Source organism: Pongo abelii, chromosome 17 (genome assembly GCF_028885655.2).
Source record: "Pongo abelii isolate AG06213 chromosome 17, NHGRI_mPonAbe1-v2.0_pri, whole genome shotgun sequence".
NCBI classification, from domain to species: domain Eukaryota; kingdom Metazoa; phylum Chordata; class Mammalia; order Primates; family Hominidae; genus Pongo; species Pongo abelii.
In genome coordinates this window covers 65,206,875-65,231,835 of record NC_072002.2, presented here as the reverse complement: position 1 = coordinate 65,231,835, position 24,961 = coordinate 65,206,875, and the positions used below count along the sequence as shown (strand labels likewise).

Genomic DNA, 24,961 nt, shown 5'->3' with positions numbered 1-24,961 from the left:
TACCAACAGGACCGTACCCAGCCATTCATGAAGGACCCTCTCCCATGACCCAAACACCTCCCATGAGGCCTCACCTCCAACATTGGGGATCACAATTCAACATGAGATTTTAGAATGGACAAATATCCAAACCATATGAGAAACCTTAAGGAATGAAAGGAGAGTGACATGGTCCCCATATCTGTGAGTGCCCCAGCATATCAGCAGCAGAAGGAAAAAGACTCAGTTCTGAGTTAGTTGGTCTGCACTTGTTTATGCAACAAGCATTTTTGAAAAGTCTACTGTGTGCCTATGTGAGGCACTGTGTTGGCTTAAGATTACTAAAATACAGTCTGCACTGCAGAGCTTGGGATCTAACACCAGGAGCAGCTAAGTGTGCATAAATTATTACAGAGGAAGAACAGAACATGATCCATGCCATGGAAGGTACAAAGTACAGGGAATTCAGGACAGGCCCAGCATTTCAAGCAGGAGTCATCCTCAGAAAGTTGCAAGCTCTTTAAATAACTTTTGTTCTCTGTTTCAGCTGAAAAACTGACACTACCTCACCTCGGGGGGTCATTTCTTTCTTTTTGTTTGCATGTGTCTTTTTTCTTTTCTTTTTAAGAGAAGCAAGCCTTTATTTCCTCGTTTTGCAAATAAAGCTAGCTGAGTTTGTTGCTTTTTGGAATTTGATCAAAGAGACCAAATTCCATATCCTCCTCTGACTCTTCCTTGGCTTCAACTTTGTCTGGGGCTGCAGCAGCAGTAGTAGCAGCAGTGTCCACAGGAGCAGCAGCCACAAATGCAGATGGAGCAGCAAAGATGGCCTTGACGTTTCCAGCAAGGAGGAAGGTGTAATCAGTCTCCACAGACAAAGCCAGCACCCATTTGTAACCGCTGATGATAGAATAGGGAACTGATGCAACAGTTGGGTAACCAATCTGCAGACAGACACTGGGAACATTGCAGACACCCTCCAGGAAGCAAGGATGCAGAGTTTCCTCTGCCATGTCAAGCACTTCAGGGTTGTAGATGCTGCAGTTGTCAAACTCCGGCTGGATGATCAGCTCAAAGGAGGAGGGGGAGATGTTCCGCATGTTCACCAGTGTGGCTTCACTGGCTCCTACTTTGTCTCCAGTCTTAATCAGTGGCACCTCTCCCAGGATTTCAACGGAGCCCCTGAACATCTTAGTTCCTGATGCCGAAAACCTGTAAGAAAGGTCTTCTTGGGTCCCAGACCAGGGTTCCAGGTGAGCATAGTGACTTCACATGGGGCAATGGCACCAACATAAGTGGCAGCACGTCCCTGATCTCAGTGAGGTCCTCCTTGGTGAACACAAAACCTACATTCCCCCAGAAATGAAATGAGGCAATGGTTTCTCCAAAGCTGGGTTGTTTTCCAGATGTCCTTGGATAGCCTCATGCATCATGGTGCTCTTGTCCGCCAGCCTTCCCTTGCAGGGACATTTGGATCTGCTGCATCTGCTCGGAGCCCACATTGTTCACTCCCACAATGAAGCATTTTGGATAATCATCCAAATGTTGGATGACCTTAAGGAAGTAGTTGGACTTCCAGGTCGCCCTGTCTTCCCTGGGCATCACAGCAGTGTGTCAGGGATTGCCATGCAGAGTTTTAAACACGATGTCATTCTCAAAGGATGCCTGGAGAGACTTGCATGTGTCTTTACAAAAAAGCATGTAAAAAATCAAATGTCTGTTGTCTGATGGCTGCAAGTGAACCTACTGTGGTATGCCTCACCCATTTGTGTGGAGTGCAGAAAGTTCTACCCCCAGAGAGGAGCAAGAAGCTTTGCCTGTGGGGTGCAGGAACTGCTATGACCATGGCACCTCTCCTGGAGGACCCAGAGTTTCAGCGTCTCCTCCTCCCTGTGATAAAACAACGATTCTCCACCATCTGGTCCACTCACCAAGACTGCCTTGTTAGTGGATCTCAGCAAGCGAGGCTTTGGAGCACAGGCACCAGGTCAGCCTAATACAGAGCTGGGAGGCACTCTCAGGGCAGTCCTGATTTAAAATGCTATCCTGTTGTCCCAGGTATAAACCAAAAATAAAATTCGAAGGCCCCCCCAACCATCTGAATAGACCCCTCCTCGGGGCCAAGGGCATTCCAAAGTTAACCTGAACAACTAGTTAGTTCAGGCCATGATGGGAATGGGGAGCTGGACATGCCTCATTATACCCTTCTCCCTTTTGAATTACTGACAGAACAGACTCTTTACGTCTGATAAGAAACATTTGCAATCCATTCTCTCTGAAGCCTGCTACCTGGGGGCTTCATCTGCCTGATAAATACTTGGTCTCCACAAACCTTTATCATAACCCAGACATTCCTTTCTATTGATAATAACTTTTAAGGAGTTGCCAATAAAAAAAATCTTTAAATCTACCAATAACCTGGAAGCCCCCCAACCCTGAGTTGTCCCACCTTTCTAGACCAAACCAATATACATCTTACATGTATTGATTGATGTCTCATATCTCCCTAAAATGCATAAAACCAAGCTGCACCCCAACCCCCTTGGGCACATGTTGTCAGGACCTCCTGAGGCTGTGTCATGGTTCTTCCTTAACCTTAGCAAAATAAACTTTCTAAATTGACTAAGACCTGTCTCAGATACTTTAGGTTTACACAGGTGTACCCTCCCACTTGTCAAACTCAGTCCTAATTTTATGAAAGGTGGTCACTGGAAACTTAAGGAAGGATACCCTGAAGTGGGAGTCAGGAATCTTGGGTCCTGGGCCCAGCTTTGTCACTGACCTGGGCAATCTTAGATAAAAAACTTCATAACCTGAAGCTTCAGCTTTCTCATCTGTATAATGGGGTGATTGGTCTAAGTTAGTGTTTCCCAATGGAGGCTGATATGATTTGGCTGTGTCCCCACCTGACTCTCACTTTGAATTGTAATAATCCCCACATGTCAAGGGTAGGGTCAGGTGGAGATAATTGAATCATGGGGTGGTTTCCCCTATACCATTCTCGTGGTAGTGAATAAGTCTCATGAGATCTGATGGTTTTATAGATGGGTGTTCCCTTGCACAAACTCTCTAGCCTGCCAACATGTAAGATGTGACTTTGCTCTTCATTCGCCTTCTGGTATGATTGTGAGGCCTCCCCAGCCATATAGAACTGTAAGTCAATTAAACCTCTTTCCTTTATAAATTACCCAGTCTCAGGTACGTCTTTATTAACAGCATGAGAACAGACTAACACAGAGGCACTACTGACTTTTCAGTTGGGATCATTCTAATGTGTAACTGCTCATATATAGGGGTTAAGGATGTTTAATGCCCCTTGACATCTGGTCTCTAATTCTTAGTTATAAAGCTGCCCATCCTCAGTTATAATGAAAACCAGAACCACACCCAAACATTTCCAAATGCCCCATGCCAGGAGATGGGGCAGGTAATGTCACCTGGTTAAGAGTTTGGAACTAAGTGGTCTCTACAAGGGCCTTCCAACCAGATGATTCTCATCAATAAATGTTAGGACAAAGGGTTACACCAAGGCCATCTCCCTCCAATACTTGAGGTACGCTGTGTCAACAACAGCTTTGTAAAAGTTTTATCAATAGAGACCTACTTGGTTATCATGATTCCTGCAGTATTGTGTGTTTCGCTGTTGGTGTTTTGTTTTGTTCCATCTAATGCCTACAGTTGTATGAGGCATTGATTTGAAGCCATTTAGGTCCCAGTAAAATGTCCCAGCTTTTTATTCCAACTACACAGAACATCCATTCATGTGATAATGAGTTTGCTGCTGCTTCACCTTCTCCAATAGGTCTGCTATTTCTAATTTGTACCTCTTCTTACCTATCAAGTAAAGCTCATGTCAACCTAAATGACAGAGAGGATCTCTAAAAGAAAAGAGATTTATTTGCGCCTAGGCATGGCAATGGGAATATTCATGCCAAATAAAACTACACAATTGTACAATACATTACACAATTGTTTTGAAATAATTATCCTTGGCTATGAGGGTCACCACCAGTCTGATGTTGAACAGGCAGTTGCTGGGCAAATGTCCTTGCAGAAGTATTTTTTGTGTAAGGTTGTGACGGCCTTTGTGCAAGATTGTGGTTTTGTTGAGTTTTTAAACTCAGGCATACATGTGTGAGAACACTCTTCCCATGGCCTTCCCTAGCTCTATTTGTTACAGTTTTCTTCACGTTAGTGACTCCATTTTGATTATGACAGCTTTCACAGTCAAATACTAAGACTTTCTGGTTTTGTACCGCAAATTAAGAAAAACATAAAAATGCCCAAATATCTTTCCTAGAGCTGAGGAGGTTAGTCTTTCCTAGATTTCTTTGTTTTTCTTTTTGTTTTGTTTTGTTTTGTTTTGAAAACAGGGTCTGGGGCTGCCACCCAGGCTGGAGGGCAGTGGTGTGATCTTGGCTCACTGCAACCTCCGCCTCACAGGTTCAAGCCATCCTTCCACCTCAGCCCTCCAAATAGCTAGGACTACAGGCACACACCACCATGCCCAGCTAATTGTACTTTGTATAGAGATGGGGTTTCACCATGTTGCCTAGGCTGGTCTCAAACTTCTGAGCTCAAGTGATCTGCCTGCCTTGGCTTCCCAAAGTGCTAAGATTACAGGTGTGAGCCACTGAGTCTGGCCCTTTCCTGTATTTCAACTGGCCTCTGTAGCATTGGGCTTGACAACTTACTGCCTCCTTGCGGAAGCTCGCCTACCATGAGCAGCTGGCGGAATTTGAGCCGCAAATGGCCTCACTTTGCTGTTAATTGAAGTGATGCAGCATCCTGTCTTTAAGGGATTTGAATGTCTGTGTGTGCTTATGAAACATGAATAAGTGATGACTTTCTGTCTAAGGTTCTCTTTTGAAATTGACAGCCTGTGTTCCCGGCCAGGCCCTCAGCTTTGTGGTGCAACTCAGAGCCAAGACTGCTCTGGGGCTGTGGTTTTGCTTAGTACACACCTGTGACGTGGGGCTAATTGTGTTGTGTTTTGAAATCTTCTCTTCTTCCAGCCCAGTCTTCAGCAAGCATCCTGTAAAATGAAACGCTTGTCACGTTAGGCTTTGTGGCTCTCCCTCCTGAGCCACCTGTGCAGGACGCTATGGCTGGAATTAACCTGCACCAGTGGAAGCCTGATCCAGTGTTTGGGGATGGTGGAGTTTAAGCTGGCCTCACTGTATATTTCTGCTCAGCCCTGCAGCCCGAGGGGGCTTCTCTCTGGTAGTGACAGACAAGACAGGCCAACTCAGAGGTGGGTGCTGGGAAGTCAGCCTGGAGCAGGATCCAGGGGCCGCTAATGCTTCCCCAGCTGACAAGCACAGGCCAGGCAGAAAGGCACCAACTGGAGAGAGGCCAGAGCCCACCTTCATTCATCAAGGCAGGTAGAAAAGTGGCACTTGTTATTGATTGCCCTTGACTGTATTATTGCTACGTTGAAATATTAAATATTCTGCTCTGTGGAGAGTCCATCGTAAAATGTGCTTTCCCTGAGAATGTCCCGCTGTGCAGAAAGTGGAAGCATTTAAAATTTTTTCACTACCCCCAGCCATTGCAAAATCATTCAGTTCTGTTACTGATTTCTTCAGGTTTTCATCTCACCTTTCTTTTTGCCAACTCTGGCCAACAGACCCTCACTGACTCACACTTTGATTATTGTTGCAAGCTCTAGGATAGAAACAAAATAAGGAGTAAGTGTTTCTCTTCCCACAGATCAAAGACCTTATAAGCTCCCCAAAAAAGAGCATTTATTAATAATTCTCTGATGATTGCTGTAGAACAAGTCGAAAGTTCTGGTTGTCCAAAGTTATCTGAACATGTACTAGGAATAGACAGGGGTGGGATCCTAACTGCCTCAGCCCCACCCCACTCCTAACTACACCCATATGCCTTGTGCAATAGGCACTTCTAGTTGGGAAGGATCCAGCATCCCTTGCTGCCTTAGGGAAGTGAGGAGGAAGCGGTGATAGAGTCAGAGAAGGAAAGACAACCTCATCTCCCAGAATCCTCAGGCAGCCACCATAACCCATTCAGCCTCCCAGATTTGCAAATGCCCTAGGGCACTTGGTTATAACGCTATATTTGTGAATCATTCTTAATTACTCAATATTTAGAAATCAATTTGTGTTATGTTGATCCAAATCTTGCTATTCTGGGACATAGATTTAAAAAAAAACTTTAAAAAAGCAAAATAGAATTTGTCTGTGTGTTGAAATTTCACAGGTTGCAGCAAGTACAACAGGGATATATTCTGAGAAATGTATCATTAGGTAATTTCATCATTGTTTGAACATCATAGAGTGCACTTCCACAAACTTAGATGGTACAGCCTGCCACACACCTAGGCTCTATGGGATACCCTATCGCTCCTAAGCTACAAACCTGTACATCATGTTACTGTATTGAAAACTGTAGGCAATTGTAACACAATGGCAAGTATTGGTGTCTCTAAACACATCTAAACATAGAAAAGGCACAGTATAAGTACAGTTTAAAATATTTTTTTAATTGTACACCTGTACAGGGTACTTAACATGAATGAAGCTTGCAGGACTGGAAGTTGTTCTGGGTGAGTCAGTGAGTGAGTGGTGAGTGAATGTGAAGGCCTAGGACATCACTGGACACTACTGTAGATTTTATACACACCGTACACTTAGGCTACATTAAATTTATAAAAAATTCTCTTCAATCATAACTTTAGCTTACTGTAATTTTTTACTTTATAAACTTAAAATTTTAAACACTTTTTGACTCTTTTAATAATAGTTTAAAACACATTGCACAGCTGTACAAAAATATTTTCTTTCCTTATATCTTTATTCTGTAAGGTTTTTCCTTTTTTTTTTCTGAGATGGAGTCTAGCTCTGTCACCCAGGCTGGAGTGCAGTGGCACAATCTCAGCTCACTGCAACCTCCGCCTTCTGGGTTCAAGCGATTCTCTTGTCTCAGCCTCCCGGGTAGCTGGGATTACAGGTGCCCACCAACACATTCAGCTAATTTTTGTAGTTTTAGTAGAGAAGGGGTTTCACTGTGTTGGCCAGGCTGGTCTCGAACTCCTGACCTCGTGATCCACCTGCCTCGGCCTTCCAAAGTGCTGAGATTACAAGTGTGAACCACTGCGCTTGGTCTACATTTTTAATTTTTTAAAAAACTAATATTCTCAGAATGAAGCCGGGTCCAGCTGCATTTGCCCAATAACAAGAAGCAGACAAACTAGGAAATAAGGAAATTCATTGCTGTAACTGGATACAGGGAGAAGGCCCGAGATAATTCCACCAGACCAACTCAAAGTGTTACAATTTTCTTAGTGCTTATATAGGTTGGGGTTATGTGCCTATATGCAGTATAGCATTTGCCTAAGTCTGTTGGTAACTAATTTTGTTTCAACTAGAAGATCAGAGGCAAAAAATGCTTAGTTTGATTAAAAGGGCTCAGTACCTTCAGGCCTGTCTACTGTGGTACCAGAGTGACTATTTCTATCTTATCTCCTTTACAGCTTGATCTGGAGAGCTGCCTTATGCTCTCCAATGAATCTATTCAAACAGCTGCCTCTGTTACCTTGACTTGTCTCAGTTTCCATTGACCCAAGATGGGTCTTGGCACTAGGAATGTAAGGCTGTCTCTATTACTTTGACTTGCTCCAGGTTAGGGAGAAGCCCATGCAAGGCTCCTACTGACCATATGTTTCATTTCTAGCTTTGATGTCTGGGCACCGATTTCCCCAGGTTTAACGATTTGCTCAATGTTAAGGCAGTGCTGTGGAAATTTGTCTGCGTAACTGGAGAGCCATGCAGGCCTGTCTGTGTGCCTGGCATGCAGGCCTGTCTGGGCAATTGTCAGGGAGAATTGGCCTGCCACACTAAGACACAAACACACACATTAGCCACCTCCACAGAGTCAGGATCAGCAAGATGTGTCCAGGTGATAGGAATTTCTCAGCTCCATTATCATCTTACAAGACCACAATTGTATATGCAGTCTGTCTTGGCTAAAATATCATTAAATGGCACATGACTGTGCTTAAACTGGATTCAGTCACTATTTCCTACAATGACACTTGTAATTAAAACACGGGGTCTTAATTCAGAATTTTCTTAGTCTTTTACAATAGAACAAGCGTTGGCAAACTACAACCCACAGGCCCACCCCCTGTTTTTGTAAATAAAGTTTTATTGGAGCACAGCCACACCTACTCGTTTACATATTTTCTATTACTACTTTTGCTACAACAGCAGAGTTGGATAATTGGGACAGAGACCATATGGCCTGCAAAGCCTGAAATATTTACTATCTCCCCTTTGCCATCTCCTGTCCTGGAATTACCAAAAAATAACTAATGAAAACGCAAATGTGTCTTTAATGGGCAGGGCGATAGTTCTAGCATATGGGCTTTGCCTTCAGACCAACTTAAGGTCAAATTCCAGGTGTCTTTCTTACTAGCTGTGGGATCTGGTGTAAATGTGCAGCCTCATTTTCCTCTGCTGCAAGTAACAGATATCTCAACTCAAACCAACTAAAAAGATGATAAAAAGTGTCATCTCATATAGAAGGAAGTAAGGAAGTGAAACAGGATTTCAGAGTTGGTAGATTAAAAAACTCCAAGGCCCTGGGTTTCTAGCATCTCTCTCTCTTCCTGCCACTCTCAGTGATGTCTACATGCTCAAGCTGATAGCAGGAGAGATGCAGCAGTGCCAGACAACACATCTAAACTCAAAGATGTTCAAAAGACTTAAACTGATTTCTCTCTGGTGCCCTCTTGGGATCAAGGACAAACTTTCCCAAAGCCTAACAACTGGTCTTCTCTCCTCTCTCATTAGCAGGTCACATGGCCATTGTTGAACCATTCATTGGAAAGAGGAATAGGATTGCCCGTATGCTAATCATGCCGCATGTAGAATTGAAGATGAAGTCAAATTCTGCAGAGGCACAGAGCTGCAAAAGGAGAAAGGAAATATCTGAACAAAATTGGGATTAGGAAGAGAAACGGAGGATGCTAATTCTGAGAAAACAACCAAGAGAGCCCACTAAACTGGCCATTAAAATGTTTCATCCCTTATACAGGTCATGGACTAAGAAAAAAAGGAAAGAGAAAAAAATGTTTCATCTTTCCAAATACCTTTCTAGAACTATTTTGTTCTGCCCTACACACTCCCACCAAATGATCTCACTCACAGCTACATTTCAAGTGCCAGCTTAGGAGCTGTTCGCTTATAAATTCCTATTTTCAGCCCAGACCTTTTTACTGGGATCCAGATCTATATATCAAACGGCCTTCTTGAAATCTTCTTTTGGATATCCCAAAGACACTTCAAGTTCAGCTTGTTTAAAAGCAGATAGAGGATCTTCAATACCCCCCACAGCACAAACAACCCACATCTCTGCCCCAACCAGAACCATGCACAGTCTCCTCTAACCCAGTGAGTGGCAACATCGTTCATCCAGGGACAGTAGCCTGAAACCTGAAGGCATCCTAGACACTTCCTTCTCCCTCACCTGCTTCTATCCAACCATCATCAGGTCTACTGAATTCAGCTCTTCCTCTCTGTCACCAATATTGCTCATGCCACTGAGAGACAGGACTAGCTGGATTTCCTAGGCTGACTAAGAATCCCTAAGCCTAGCTGTGAAGGTGACCGCATCCACCTTTAAACGTGGGGCTTGCAACTTAGCTCACACCGACCAACCAGGTAATAAAGAGAGCTCACTAAAATGCTAATCAGGCAAAAACAGGAGGTAAAGAAATAGCCAATCATCTATTACCTGAGAGCACAGCGGGAGGGGCAATGATTGGGATATAAACCCAGGCATTCAAGTCGGCAATGGCTACCCTCTTTGGGTCCCCTCCCTTTGTATAGGAGCTCTGTTTTCACTGTATTAAATCTTGCAACTGCACTCTCTTCTGGTACATGTTGGTTACAGCTCGGCTCAAGCTGAGCTTTCGCTTGCTGTCCACCACTGCTGTTTGCCACCACTGCAGACCCGCTGCTGACTTCCATCCCTTGGAATCCCACAGGATGTCCTCTGTGCTCCTGATCCAGCAAGGCACTCATTGCTGCTCCTGATCAGGCTAAAGGCTTGCCATTGTTCCTGCACAGCTAATTGCCCAGGTTCATCCTAACTGAGCTGAACACTAGTCACTGGGTTCCACGGTTCTCTTCCGTGACCCATGGCTTCTAATAGAGCTATAACACTCACCGCATGGCCCAAGATTCCATTCCTTGGAATCTGTGAGGCCAAGAACCCCAGGTCAAGAGGCTTGCCACTATCTTGGAAGTGGTCTGCTGCCATCTTGGGAGTTCTGGGAGCAAGGAACCCCCGGTGACATTTTGGTAACCACGAAGAGATCTCCAAAGCAGTGAGTAATATTGGACCTCTTTCGCTTGCTATTCTGTCCTATCCTTCCTTAGAATTGGAGGAAAATACCAGGCACCTGTCAGCAGGTTAAAAATGATTAGCGTGTGGGAGGCTGAGGCAGGAGAATGGCGTGAACCCAGGAGGTGGAGCTTGCAGTGAGCTGAGATCGCACCACTGCACTCCAGCCTGGGCAACAGAGTGAGACTCCGTCTCAAAAAAAAAAAAAAACACGATTAGCATGGCCACCGGACTTAAGACTCAGGTTTGAGGCTATCAGGGGAAGGGCTTTCTAACAACCCCCAACCCTTGGGGACATTGGTCTGCTTGGAGCCAGCTTTGACTTTCAATTTTCTTGGGGAAGCTGAGGGCTGACTAGAGGCAGAAAGGTGTCACCCGAACTCCCGGCATTAGCTGGTTGAGATCATGGCGCAGCTAGAAGTCTCTGCTCAACAGTCGCCCATGCGTGCACCCCTACCTTTCCTTCTGGCCCATACCTCCTGGGTCCTGACCGTGACTTTCTTGAAAGTATAGCCCCAAAATTCTCCTTACCTCTGAATCTACTTCTCCTGATCCCTACCTCCTAGGTACTAATGGTTCAGACTTTCATTTCACCTAGCAAGTTGTATCTCCAAAGGGATCTAAGGAAGCTCTATGCTGCTTCCTTAGGCATCTAGGCTATAAATCCAGGGACTCTTATTCCTGATGTCCCTCCCAATTTAGGTATACAGCTCTCAACATAGGCAGTTATGTGGGACCCATTCCCTACCACGCTTGCCAGGGCCCCAAATTTGTAATGGCAGAGGAGAGAGAGTGTGAGACAGAGGAGAGAGCGTGAGACAGAGGAGAGAGCATGAGACGTAGAAGATACAGCAAGATGGAGGAGAGAGAGCGAGACAGAGGAGAGACAAAGAGGGAGTCAAAAAGAAAAAGAAATAGTAAAAAAACAAAAAACAAAAAAAACCCCAAAAAACAAAACAAAAAAAAAAGTGTGCCCTATTCCTTTAAAAGCCAGGGTAAATTTAAAACCTATAATTGATAATTGAAGGTCTTTTCCATGACGCTATAATACTCCAATACTACCTTGTCAGTGTAAACAAGGGCGTAGCCTGAAAACACTGAGACCACTGACAACCTGTAGCTTTCCTATCAAAAATCCTTAATCCAGTAACCCATGGAGGCATTCAATCTGTAACAGCAACTGCTTTGCTAACAAAGAAAGTAGAAAAGTAACTTTTAGAGGAAACATCATTGTGAGCACACCTCACCAGTTCAGAATTACTCTAAGTCAAAAAAGCAAAAAAGTAGCTTATTAACTCAAAAATCTTAAAGTATGGGGCTATTCTGTTAGAAAAAGGTAATTTAACACCAACCACTAATAATTCCCTTAACCCAGCCGATTTCCTAACAGGGGATTTAAATCTTAATTACCGTACAAAGGTCTGACCAGACCTAGGAAGAACTCCCTTCAGGACAGGAGGATAGATGGTCCCTCCCACGTGACTGAGGAAGAAACCACAATGGGTATTCAGTAATTGATAGGGAGACTCTTGTGGAAACAGAGTTAGAAAAATTGCCTAGTAATTGGTCTCCTCAAATGTGCGAGCTGTTTGCACTCGGCCAAGCCTTAAAGTACTTACAGAATCAAAACTGTCTCAGTCCTGACTCAAAACCTTACCTACACCTTCTCTGAAATAAATTTGCATAAGAACTGTTGTTTATGGGAATGCATCTTGATGGGGCAGCTGGGTTGTTATGAAATACTCAGGAACCCAGCCCAGCTCCAAGACTCACCCGTGAGCACAAAGGCAATGTTGGGCATGCTGGTAAAGGACCACTAGAATCCAGTAGCCCGGACCCCTTTCTTTGTGGTCAAGAGAGGCAGGAAAAGGGATGCAGGACTGCTATACTGGTGAGTGTAACTAATCCGATAAGCAGAGGTCCTTGGATGGTTATGCACCCTGGAAAGGAATAAGCATGACTATAGAGGACGCTCTAGGACTAATGCTCATCGGAAAATGACTAGGGGTGCTGGCATCCCTATGTTCTTTTTTCAGATGGGAAATGTTCCCCCCAAGGCAAAAATGCCCCTAAGATGTATTCTGGAGAATTGGGACCAATTTGACCCTCAGACTCTAAGAAAGAAATGACATATTCTTCTGCAGTACCGCCTGGCCATGATATCCTCTTCAAGGGGGAGAAACCTGGCTTCCTGAGAGAAGTATAAATTATAACACCATCTTACAGCTAGGCCTCTTTTGTAGAAAAGAAGGCAAATGGAGTGAATTGCCATATGTACAAACTTTCTTTTCATTAAGAGACAACTCCCAATTATGTAGAAAGTGTGATTTTTGCCCTACAGGAAGCCCTCAGAGTCTACCTCCCTACCCCAGCATCCCCCCCCCCAAGTTCTTCTCCAACTATTAAGGACCTCCTTCAACCCAAATGGTCTGAAAGGAGACAGACAAAGGGGTAAACAATGAACCAAAGAGTGGCAATATTCCCCAATGAACCAAAGAGTGGCAATATTCCGCCTCCAATGAGTGGGAGGAGGAGAATTCGGCCCAGCCAGAGTGCATGTACCTTTTTCTCTCTCAGACTTAAAGCAAATTAAAATAGACCTAGGTAAATTCTCAGATAACCCTGATGGCTATACTGATGTTTTACAAAGGTTAGGACAATCCTTTGATCTGACTTGGAGAGATATAATGTTACTGCTAAATCAGACACTAACATCAAATGAAAAAAGTGCCATCATAACTGCAGCCTGAGAGTTTGGCAATCTCTGGTATCTCAGTCAGATCAATGATAGGATGACAACAGAGGAAAGAGAATGATTCCCCACAGGCCAGCAGGCAGTTCCCAGTGTAGACCCTCATTGAGACACAGAATCAGAACATGGAGATTGGTGCCGCAGACATTTGCCAACTTGCATGCTAGAAGGACTAAGGAAAACTAGGCAGAAGCCTATGAATTATTCAATGATGTCCACTATAACACAGGGAAAGGAAGAAAATCCTACTGCCTTTCTGGAGAGACTAAGGGAGGCATTGAGGAAGCATACCTCCCTGTCACCTGACTCTATTGAAGGCCAACTAATCTTAAAGGATAAGTTTATCACTCAGTCAGCTGCAGACATTAGAAAAAAACTTCAAAAGTCTGCCTTAGGCCCCGAGTGAAACTTACAAACCCTATTGAACTTGGCAACCTCAGTTTTTTATAATAGAGATCAGAAGGAGCAGGCAGAATGGGACAAACGGGATTTAAAAAAAGGCCACCGCTTTACTCATGGCCCACAGGCAAGCAGACTTTGGAGGCTCTGGAAAGGGAAAAGCTGGGCAAATTGAATGCCTAATAGGGCTTGCTTCCAGTGTGGTCTACAAGGACACTCTAAAAAAGATTGTCCAAGTAGAAGTAAGCTGTCCCCTCGTCCATGCCCCTTATGTCAAGGGAATCACTGGAAGGCCCACTGCCCCAGGGGATGAAGTTCCTCTGAGTCAGAAGTCACTAACCAGGTGACCCAGCAGCAGGACTGAGAGTGTCTGGGGCAAACACCAGCCCATGCCGTCACCCTAACAGAGCCCCGGGTATGCTTGACCATTGAGGGCCAGGAGGTTAACTGTCTCCTGGACACTGGTGTGGCCTTCTCACTCTTACTCTCCTGTCCCGGACAACTGTCGTCCAGATCTGTCACTATCCGTGGGATGCTAGGACAGCCAGTCACTAGATACTTCTCCCAGCCACTAAGTCGTGACTGGAGAAGTTTACATTTTTCATATGCTTTTCTAATTATGCCTGAAAGCCCCATTCCCTTGTTAGGTAGAGACATTCTAGCAAAAGCAGGGGCCGTTATACACCTGAACATAGGGGAAGGAACACCCGTTTGTTGTCCCCTGCTTGAGGAAGGAATTAATCCTGAAGTCTGGGCAACAGAAGGACAATATGGATAAGCAAAGAATGCCCATCCTGTTCAACTTAAACTAAAGGATTCTGCCTCTTTTTCCTATGAAAGGCAGTACCCCCTTAGACCTGAGGCCCAACAAGGACTCCAAAAGATTGTTAAGGACCTAAAAGCCCAAGGCCTAGTAAAACCATGCAATAGCCCCTGCAATACTCCAATTTTAGGAGTACAGAAACCCAATGGACAGTGGAGGTTAGTGCAAGATCTCAGGATTATCAATGAGGCTGTTGTTCCTCTATACCCAGCTGTACCTAACCCTTATACTCTGCTTTCCCAAATACCAGAGGAAGCAGAGTGGTTTACAGTCCTGGACCTTGAGGATGCCTTTTTCTGCATCCCTGTACATCCTGACTCTCAATTCTTGTTTGCCTTTGAAGGTCCTTCAAACCCAATGTCTCAACTCACCTGGATTGTTTTACCCCAAGGGTTCAGGGATAGCCCCCTTCTATTTGGCCAGGCATTAGCCCAAGACTTGAGCCAATTCTCATACCTGGACACTCTTGTCCTTCGGTACGTAGATAATTTACTTTTAGCCACCCATTCAGAAACCTTGTGCCATCAAGCCACACAAGTGCTCTTAAATTTCCTCACTACCTGTGGCTACAAGGTTTCCAAACCAAAGGCTCAGCTCTGCTCATAGCAGGTTAAATACTTAGAGCTAAAATACAATGCTAGCTATTCCTGTGAACCTCTAGAGGATCTGTGCCTGCTCTTCAAATGACAACCCATGAGGAAAGTAACTAAAATCATAAATCCCCATGGCCCTCCCTTATCATATTTTTCTCTTTACTGTTCTCTTACCCCCTTTCACTCTCACTGCACCCCCTCCATGCCGCCGTATGACCAATAGCTCCCCTTAGCAAGAGTTTCTATGGAGAATGCAGCTTCCTGGAAATATTGATGCCCCATTGTATAGGAGTTTATCTAAGGGAACCCCCACCTTCTCTGCCCACACCCATATGCCCGGTAACAGCTATAACTCTGCCACTCCTTGCATGCATGCAAATACTCATTATTGGACAGGGAAAATGATTAATCCTAGTTGTCCTGGAGGAATTGGAGCCACTGTCTATTGGACTTACTTTACCCATACTGGTATGTCTGACGGTGGTGGAGTTCAAGATCAGGCAAGAGAAAAACACATAAAGGAAATAATCTCCCAACTGACCCTGGTACACAGCACCCCTAGCCCCTACAAAGGACTAGATCTCTCAAAACTATATGAAACCCTCTATACTCATACTTGCCTGGTGAGCCTACTTAATACCACCTTCACTGGGCTCCATGAGGTCTCGGCCCAAAACCCTACTAACTGTTGGATGTGCCTCCCCCTACACTTCAGGGCATACCTTTCAATCCCTGTACCTGAACAATGGAACAACTTCAGCACAGAAATAAACACCACTTCCATTTTAGTAGGACCTCTTGTTTCCAGTCTGGAAATAACCCACACCTCAAACCTCACCTGTGTAAAATTTAGCAATACTGTAGACACAACCAACTCCCAATGCATCAGGTGGGTAACTCCTCCCACACGAATAGTTTGCCTACCCTCAGGAATATTTTTTGTCTGTGGTACCTCAGCCTATTGTTGTTTGAATGGCTCTTCAGAATCTATGTGCTTCCTCTCATTCTTAGTGCCCCCTATGACCATCTACACTGAACAAGAATTATACAATCATGTTGTACCTAAGCCCCACAACAAGAGTACCCATTCTTCCTTTTGTTATCGGAACAGGAGTGCTAGGTGGACAAGGTACTGGCATTGGCGGTATGACAACCTCTACTCAGTTCTACTACAAACTATCTCAAGAACTAAATGGTGACATGGAACGGGTCGCCGACTCCCTGGTCACCTTGCAAGATCAACTTAACTCCCTAGCATCAGTAGTCCTTCAAAATCGAAGAGCTTTAGACTTGTTAACCACTGAAAGAGAGGGAACCTCTTTATTTTTAGGGGAAGAATGCTGTTATTACGTTAATCAATCTGGAATTGTCACCGAGAAAGTTAAATTCAAGATCAAATACAATGTAGAGCAGAGGAGCTTCAAAACACTGGAACTTGGGGCCTCCTCAGCCAATGGATGCCCTGGATTCTCCCCTTCTTAGGACCTCTAGCAGCTATAATATCGCTACTCCTCTTTGGAGCCTGTATCTTTAACCTCCTTGTTAAGATTGTCTCTTCCAGAATCAAAGCTGTAAAGCTACAAATCGTTCTTCAAATGGAGCCCCAGATGCAGTCCATGACTAAAATCTACTGTGGACCCCTGGACCAGCCTGCTAGCCCATGCTCCAATGTTAATGACATTGAAGGCACCCCTCCCAAGGAAATCTCAACTGCACAACCCCTACTATACCCCAATTCAGCAGGAAGCAGTTAGAGCAGTTGTCAGCCAACCTCCCCAACGGCACTTGGGTTTTCCTGTAGAGAGAGGGACTGAGAGACAGGACTAGCTGGATTTCCTAGGCCAACTAAGAATCCCTAAGCCTAGCTGGGAAGGTGACCACATCCACCTTTAAACATGGGGCTTGCAACTTAGCTCACACCAACCAACCAGGTAATAAAGAGAGCTCACTAAAATGCTAATCAGGCAAAAACAGGAGGTAAAGAAATAGCCAATCATCTACCACCTGAGACCACAGTGGGAGGGACAATGATCAGGATATAAACCCAGGCATTCAAGTCAGCAATGACTACCCTCTTTGGGTCTCCTCCCTTTGTATGGGAGCTCTGTTTTCACTCTATTAAATCTTGCAACTGCACTCTCTTCTGGTCCTTGTTTGTTAGGGCTTGGCTCGAGCTGAGCTTTCGCCTGCTGTCCACCACTGCTGTTTGCCACCACTGCAGACCCACTGCAGACTTCCATCCCTTCGGATCTGGCAGGGTGTCCTCTGTGCTCCTGACCCAGCAAGGCACCCATTGCCACTCCTGATCGGGCTAAAGGCTTGCCATTGTTCCTGCATGGCTAAGTGTCCAGGTTCATCCTAATTGAGCTAAACACTAGTCACTGGGTTCCACAGTTCTCTTCCATGACCCTTGGCTTCTAATAGAGCTATAACACTCACCACATGGCCAAAGATTCCATTCCTTGGAATCCGTGAGGCCAAGAACCCCAGGTCTGAGAACACAAGGCTTGCCACCATTTTGGAAGCAGCCCGCCGCCATCTTGGGAGCTCTGGGAGCAAGGACCCCTCCAATTACACTACCATCATCTCTCATCTGAATAAGTGAAATAGCCTAACAGGTGCACTCACAGCCTCTCTTGCTGCATCCAATAAGCTCTCCAGAGGGATGTTCTTACTGTAATGTTAAAAATTGATCATGTGACAGCCTCTTCTCAATTTGAGGCCCTTTAAAAATCTTTGCAATTTTAGAAGAATCCAATCCTTAAAATAAGCCTTGAAGCTCTACTAATCTGGTCCCTGCTTACCTCTCTAGCCTCATCTCACCCACACTCACCCTTGATGTCTATACTCAATCACATTGAGCTATGACAGAGCCAATATCTGAATGCTCTTCCTTTGGAGAATTTCCCAACTTATGAATCTTTGCAGGCAACAGTTTCTCCCACTATTAAAGCTGAAAACTTGCTTTCATGGTGTCTCTTGCAGCTAAGGCACTGGCCTGTGACACTCCAGCCATCAGCTCTCCCCACACCAGACTCTGGCACTTATGACACAAAAGAATGCAAAATAGTACAATCTGTTGAAATGAGCATGGAAGTTATGATTGCTGTCATGAGTGTGCAGAGACAGCAGGGGAAGCAGACACAGCAACAGCCACTGCTAGTAGTGGTAAGGTCAGCAGAGCCAGCAGAAGAGTCTGTGACCCATAAAAGCAGCACTAGGGGGGCTTCCTGAGGCCAGGACTATAGCAGGATTTTGAATGTTCCTCTTGGGTGTGTTTCTCCTGCCTTTCTGGAGAGTTTGGGAACTGCTCAATATCCTGTAATCAATTCTTTTTGTGCTTAAATTAGCCAGAGTGGACCTATTTGCAAGATAAAAACCCTGACTTCTAATTTGTTCCAGAAGTGATGACAAGGAATAGACCCTTAAGATAATAGGACGAATCTGAACTTGATTATCTGGTACAGTTCAGGATGCAGTGAGTAAAATGCAGCAAATCCACACAGTATGGTATCCAATGATTAAACTGTTAGGTAAATTATTAACTGTATTATCTGGAACAGAGTGTCCACTAAAGGTAGGGCTTGGGGGAATTAAATGACATCTGCCATAGAAGAGTTATCAAAAGCACAAGGACCAGCTTTTTAATTCAAGGACCAGCTGGGGAGGTGGTTGTTTCTTAGTGACACTGAAGAGATTAAAGAAATAAGAATGACAAGCTCTAAGTCCTAAATACTCAGTTCAAGACAGGAACAGAAGTAATGGCTACTGAATTAATATGTCATAGAATGAAGCTGCAAGGCAGAGATAGGCAAAAACTGAACTGGAAATTTGATCCTATGGATTGCTGAATTACAATATCAGGTTAATGCATAGCATCATTTATTCCTATGTAGAAGTTTGGGCATGGATTAAGAAACAGTAGTTTGGGATGGAATGGGATATAACAGGAGAATTCAAATGCCTCCCAAGCTTTCAAACTCCAGCTGAAGGAGTCTTTCCTTTCATTTCTGAAGAAGCTCTCCCTTTTTGAGGACCCCAAAGATCATGGCTGAGACAGGTATCTTGCCAAGTGAGCCAATTCACCTCACGATTTAGCCCTGCCACCTTATTGTTTCCAGGCTCATGGCTAGATTCCAGTCTTTTTTTTTTCTTTATTATTATTGTTATTATTATTATTATTATTATTATACTTTAGGCTCTATGGTACATGTGCGCAACGTGCAGGGAAGTTACATATGTATACATGTGCCATGCTGGTGCGCTGCACCCACCAACTCGTCATCTAGCATTAGGTATATCTCCCAATGCTATCCCTCCCCTCTCCCCCCACCCCACAACAGTCCCCGAAGTGTGATGTTCCCCTTCCTGTGTCCATGTGTTCTCATTGTTCAATTCCCACCTATGAGTAAGAATATGCGGTGTTTGGTTTTTTGTTCTTGTGATAGTTTACTGAGAATGATGATTTCCAATTTCATCCATGTCCCTACAAAGGACATGAACTCATCATTTTTTATGGCTGCATAGTATTCCATGGTGTATATGTGCCACATTTTCTTAATCCAGTCTATCATTGTTGGACATTTGGGTTGGTTCCAAGTCTTTGCTATTGTGAATAATGCTGCAATAAACATACGTGTGCATGTGTCTTTATAGAAGCATGATTTATAGTCCTTTGGGTATATACCCAGTAATGGGATGGCTGGGTCAAATGGAATTTCTAGTTCTAGATCCCTGAGGAATCACCACACTGACTTCCACAAGGGTTGAACTAGTTTACAGTCCCACCAACAGTGTAAAAGTGTTTCTATTTCTCCACATCCTCTCCAGCATCTGTTGTTTCCTGACTTTTTAATGATTGCCATTCTAACTGGTGTGAGATGGTATCTCATTGTGGTTTTGATTTGCATTTCTCTGATGGCCAGTGATGGTGAGCATTTTTTCATGTGTCTTTTGGCTGCATAAATGTCTTCTTTTGAGAAGTGTCTGTTCATGTCCTTCGCCCACTTTTTGATGGGGTTGTTTGTTTTTTTCTTGTAAATTTGTTGGAGTTCATTGTAGATTCTGGATATTAGCTCTTTGTCAGATGAGTAGGTTGCGAAAATTTTCTCCCATTTTGTAGGTTGCCTGTTCACTCTGATGGTAGTTTCCTTTGCTGTGCAGAAGCTCTTTAGTTTAATTAGATCCCATTTGTCAATTTTGGCTTTTGTTGCCATTGCTTTTGGTGTTTTAGGCATGAAGTCCTTGCCCATGCCTATGTCCTGAATGGTAATGCCTAGGTTTTCTTCTAGGGTTTTTATGGTTTTAGGTCTAACATTTAAGTCTTTAATCCATCTTGAATTGATTTTTGTATAAGGTGTAAGGAAGGGATCCAGTTTCAGCTTTCTACATATGGCTAGCCAGTTTTCCCAGCACCATTTATTAAATAGGGAATCCTTTCCCCATTTCTTGTTTTTCTCAGGTTTGTCAAAGATCAGATAGTTGTAGTTATGTGGCATTATTTCTGACGGCTCTGTTCTGTTCCATTGATCTATATCTCTGTTTTGGTACCAGTACCATGCTGTTTTGGTTACTGTAGCCTTGTAGTATAGTTTGAAGTCAGGTAGTGTGATGCCTCCAGCTTTGTTCTTTTGGCTTAGGATTGACTTGGCGATGCGGGCTCTTTTTTGGTTCCATATGAACTTTAAAGTAGTTTTTTCCAATTCTGTGAAGAAAGTCATTGGTAACTTGATGGGGATGGCATTGAATCTGTAAATTACCTTGGGAAGGATGGCCATTTTCACGATATTGATTCTTCCTACCCATGAGCATGGAATGTTCTTCCATTTGTTTGTATCCTCTTTTATTTCATTGAGCAGTGGTTTGTAGTTCTCCTTGAAGAGGTCCTTCACATCCCTAGTAAGTTGGATTCCTAGGTATTTTATTCTCTTTGAAGCAATTGTGAATGGGAGTTCACTCATGATTTGGCTCTCTGTTTGTCTGTTATTGGTGTATAAGAATGCTTGTGATTTTTGTACATTGATTTTGTATCCTGAGACTTTGCTGAAGTTGCTTATCAGCTTAAGGAGATTTTGGGCTGAGACAATGGGGTTTTCTAGATATACTATCATGTCATCTGCAAACAGGGACAATTTGACTTCCTCTTTTCCTAATTGAATGCCCTTGATTTCCTTCTCTTGCCTAATTGCCCTGGCCAGAACTTCCAACACTATGTTGAATAGAAGTGGTGAGAGAGGGCATCCCTGTCTTTTGCCAGTTTTCAAAGGGAATGCTTCCAGTTTTTGCCCATTCAGTATGATATTGGCTGTGGGTTTGTCATAGATAGCTCTTATTATTTTGAGATACGTCCCATCAATACCTAATTTATTGAGAGTTTTTAGCATGAAGGGTTGTTGAATTTTGTCAAAGGCCTTTTCTGCATCTATTGAGATAATCATGTGGTTTTTGTCTTTGGTTCTGTTTATATGCTGGATTACATTTATTGATTTGCGTATATTGAACCAGCCTTGCATCCCAGGGATGAAGCCCACTTGATCATGGTGGATAAGCTTTTTGATGTGCTGCTGGATTCTGTTTGCCAGTATTTTATTGAGGATTTTTGCATCAATGTTCATCAAGGATATTGGTCTAAAATTCTCATTTTTTGTTGTCTCTCTGCCAGGCTTTGGTATCAGGATGATGCTGGCCTCATAAAATGAGTTAGGGAGGATTCCCTCTTTTTCTATTGATTGGAATAGTTTCAGAAGGAATGGTACCAGCTCCTCCTTGTACCTCTGGTACAATTCGGCTGTGAACCCATCTGGTCCTGGACTTTTTTTGGTTGGTAAGCTATTGATTATTGCCACAATTTCAGCTCCTGTTATTGGTCTATTCAGAGATTCAACTTCTTCCTGGTTTAGTCTTGGGAGGGTGTATGTGTTGATGAATTTATCCATTTCTTCTAGATTTTCTAGTTTATTTGCGTAGAGGTGTTTGTAATATTCTCTGATGGTAGTTTGTATTTCTGTGGGATCGGTGGTGATATCCCCTTTATCATTTTTTATTGCATCTATTTGATTCTTCTCTCTTTTTTCTTTATTAATCTTGCTAGCGGTCTATCAATTTTGTTGATCCTTTCAAAAAACCAGCTCCTGGATTCATTAATTTTTTGAAGGGTTTTTTGTGTCTCTATTTCCTTCAGTTCTGCTCTGATTTTAGTTATTTCTTGCCTTCTGCTAGCTTTTGAATGTGTTTGCTCTTGCTTTTCTAGTTCTTTTAATTGTGATGTTAGGGTGTCAATTTTGGATCTTTCCTGCTTTCTCTTGTGGGCATTTAGTGCTATAAATTTCCCTCTACACACTGCTTTGAATGCATCCCAGAGATTCTGGTATGTTGTGTCTTGGTTCTCGTTGGTTTCAAAGAACATCTTTATTTCTGCCTTCATTTCGTTATGTACCCAGTAGTCATTCAGGAGCAGGTTGTTCAGTTTCCACGTAGTTGAGCGGTTTTGAGTGAGATTCTTAATCCTGAGTTCTAGCTTGATTGCACTGTGATCTGAGAGATAGTTTGTTATAATTTCTGTTCTTTTACATTTATTGAGGAGAGCTTTACTTCCAAGTATATGGTCAATTTTGGAATAGGTGTGGTGTGGTGCTGAAAAAAATGTATATTCTGTTGATTTGGGGTGGAGAGTTCTGTAGATGTCTATTAGGTCCGCTTGGTGCAGAGCTGAGTTCAATTCCTGGGTATCCTTGTTGACTTTCTGTCTCGTTGATCTGTCTAATGTTGACAGTGGAGTGTTAAAGTCTCCCATTATTAATGTGTGGGAGTCTAAGTCTCTTTGTAGGTCACTCAGGACTTGCTTTATGAATCTGGGTGCTCCTGTATTGGGTGCATATATATTTAGGATAATTAGCTCTTCTTGTTGAATTAATCCCTTTACCATTATGTAATGGCCTTCTTTGTCTCTTTTGATCTTTGTTGGTTTAAAGTCTGTTTTATCAGAGACTAGGATTGCAACACCTGCCTTTTTTTGTTTTCCATTTGCTTGGTAGATCTTCCTCCATCCTTTTATTCTGAGCCTATGTGTGTCTCTGCATGTGAGATGGGTTTCCTGAATACAGCACACTGGTGGGTCTTGAGTCTTTATCCAATTTGCCAGTCTGTGTCTTTTAATTGGAGCATTTAGTCCATTTACATTTAAAGTTAATATTGTTACGTGTGAATTTGATCCTGTCATTATGATGTTAGCTGGTTATTTTGCTCGTTAGTTGATGCAGTCTCTTCCTAGTCTCGATGGTCTTTACATTTTGGCATGATTTTGCAGTGGCTGGTACCGGTTGTGCCTTTCCATGTTTAGCGCTTCCTTCAGGAGCTCTTTTAGGGCAGGCCTGGTGGTGACAAAATCTCTCAGCATTTGCTTGTCTGTAAAGTATTTTATTTCTCCTTCACTTATGAAGCTTAGTTTGGCAGGATATGAAATTCTGGGTTGAAAATTCTTTTCTTTAAGAATGTTGAATATTGGCCCCCACTCTCTTCTGGCTTGTAGGGTTTCTGCCGAGAGATCCGCTGTTAGTCTGATGGGCTTCCCTTTGATGGTAACCCGACCTTTCTCTCTGGCTGCCCTTAACATTTTTTCCTTCATTTCAACTTTGGTGAATCTGACAATGATGTGTCTTGGAGTTGCTCTTCTCGAGGAGTTTCTTTGTGGCGTTCTCTGTATTTCCTGAATCTGAATGTTGACCTGCCTTGCTAGATTGGGGAAGTTCTCCTGGATAATATCCTGCAGAGTGTTTTCCAACTTGTTTCCATTCTCCCCGTCACTTTCAGGTACACCAATCAGACGTAGATTTGGTCTTTTCACATAGTCCCACATTTCTTGGAGGCTTTGCTCATTTCTTTTTATTCTTTTTTCTCTAAACTTCCCTTCTCGCTTCATTTCATTCATTTCATCTTCCAGGGCTGATACCCTTTCTTCCATTTGATCGCATCAGCTCCTGAGGCTTCTGCATTCTTCACGTAATTCTCGAGCCTTGGTTTTCAGCTCCATCAGCTCCTTTAAGCACTTCTCTGTATTGGTTATTCTAGTTATACATTCTTCTAAATTTTTTTCAAAGTTTTCAACTTCTTTGCCTTTGGTTTGAATATCCTCCTGTAGCTCAGAGTAATTTGATCGTCTGAAGCCTTCTTCTCTTAGCTCGTCAAAGTCATTCTCCGTCCAGCTTTGTTCCGTTGCTGGTGAGGAACTGCGTTCCTTTGGAGGAGGAGAGGTACTCTGGTTTTTAGAGTTTCCAGTTTTTCTGCTCTGTTTTTTCCCCATCTTTGTGGTTTTATCTACTTTTGGTCTTTGATGATGGTGATGTACAGATGGGTTTTTGGTGTGGATGTCCTTTCTGTTAGTTTTCCTTCTAACAGACAGTACCCTCAGCTGCAGGTCTGTTGGAGTACCTGGCCGGCCGTGTGAGGTGTCAGTCTGCCCCTGCTGGGGGGTGCCTCCCAGTTAGGCTGCTGGGGGGTCAGGGGTCAGGGACCCACTTGAGGAGGCAGTCAGCCCGTTCTCAGATCTCCAGCTGTGTGCTGGGAGAACCACTGCTCTCCTCAAAGCTGTCAGACAGGGACATTTAAGTCTGCAGAGGTTACTGGTGTCTTTTTGTTTGTCTGTGTCCTGCCCCCAGAGGTGGAGCCTACAGAGGCAGGCAGGCAGGCCTCCTTGAGCTGTGGTGGGCTCCACCCAGTTCAAGCTTCCAGGCTGCTTTGTTTACCTAAGTGAGCCTGGGCAATGGCGGGCGCCCCTCCCCCAGCCTCACTGCCGACTTGCTGTTTGATCTCAGACTGCTGTGCTAGCAATCAGCGAGACTCTGTGGGCGTAGGACCCTCTGAGCCAGGTGCAGGCTATACTCTCCTGGGGCAACGTTTCCTAAGTCCGTCGGAAAAGCACAGTATTCGGGTGGGAGTGGCCCAATTTTCCAGGTGCCGTCTGTCACCCCTGGAAAGGGAACTCCCTGACCCCTTGCGCTTCCTGAGTGAGGCAATGCCTCACCCCTGCTTTGGCTGGCGCACGGTGAA

The 24,961-nt window shown here is 43.9% G+C and overlaps 2 pseudogenes; one reads left to right on the top strand and one right to left on the bottom strand.

Moving 5' to 3' along the window:
- Nucleotides 1–644: 644 nt before the first annotated feature.
- LOC100436488 (putative ribosomal protein uL10-like) lies at nucleotides 645–1,581 on the bottom strand (annotated as a pseudogene).
- Nucleotides 1,582–15,048: 13,467 nt separating this feature from the next.
- LOC129051682 (syncytin-1-like) lies at nucleotides 15,049–16,671 on the top strand (annotated as a pseudogene).
- Nucleotides 16,672–24,961: the final 8,290 nt, after the last annotated feature.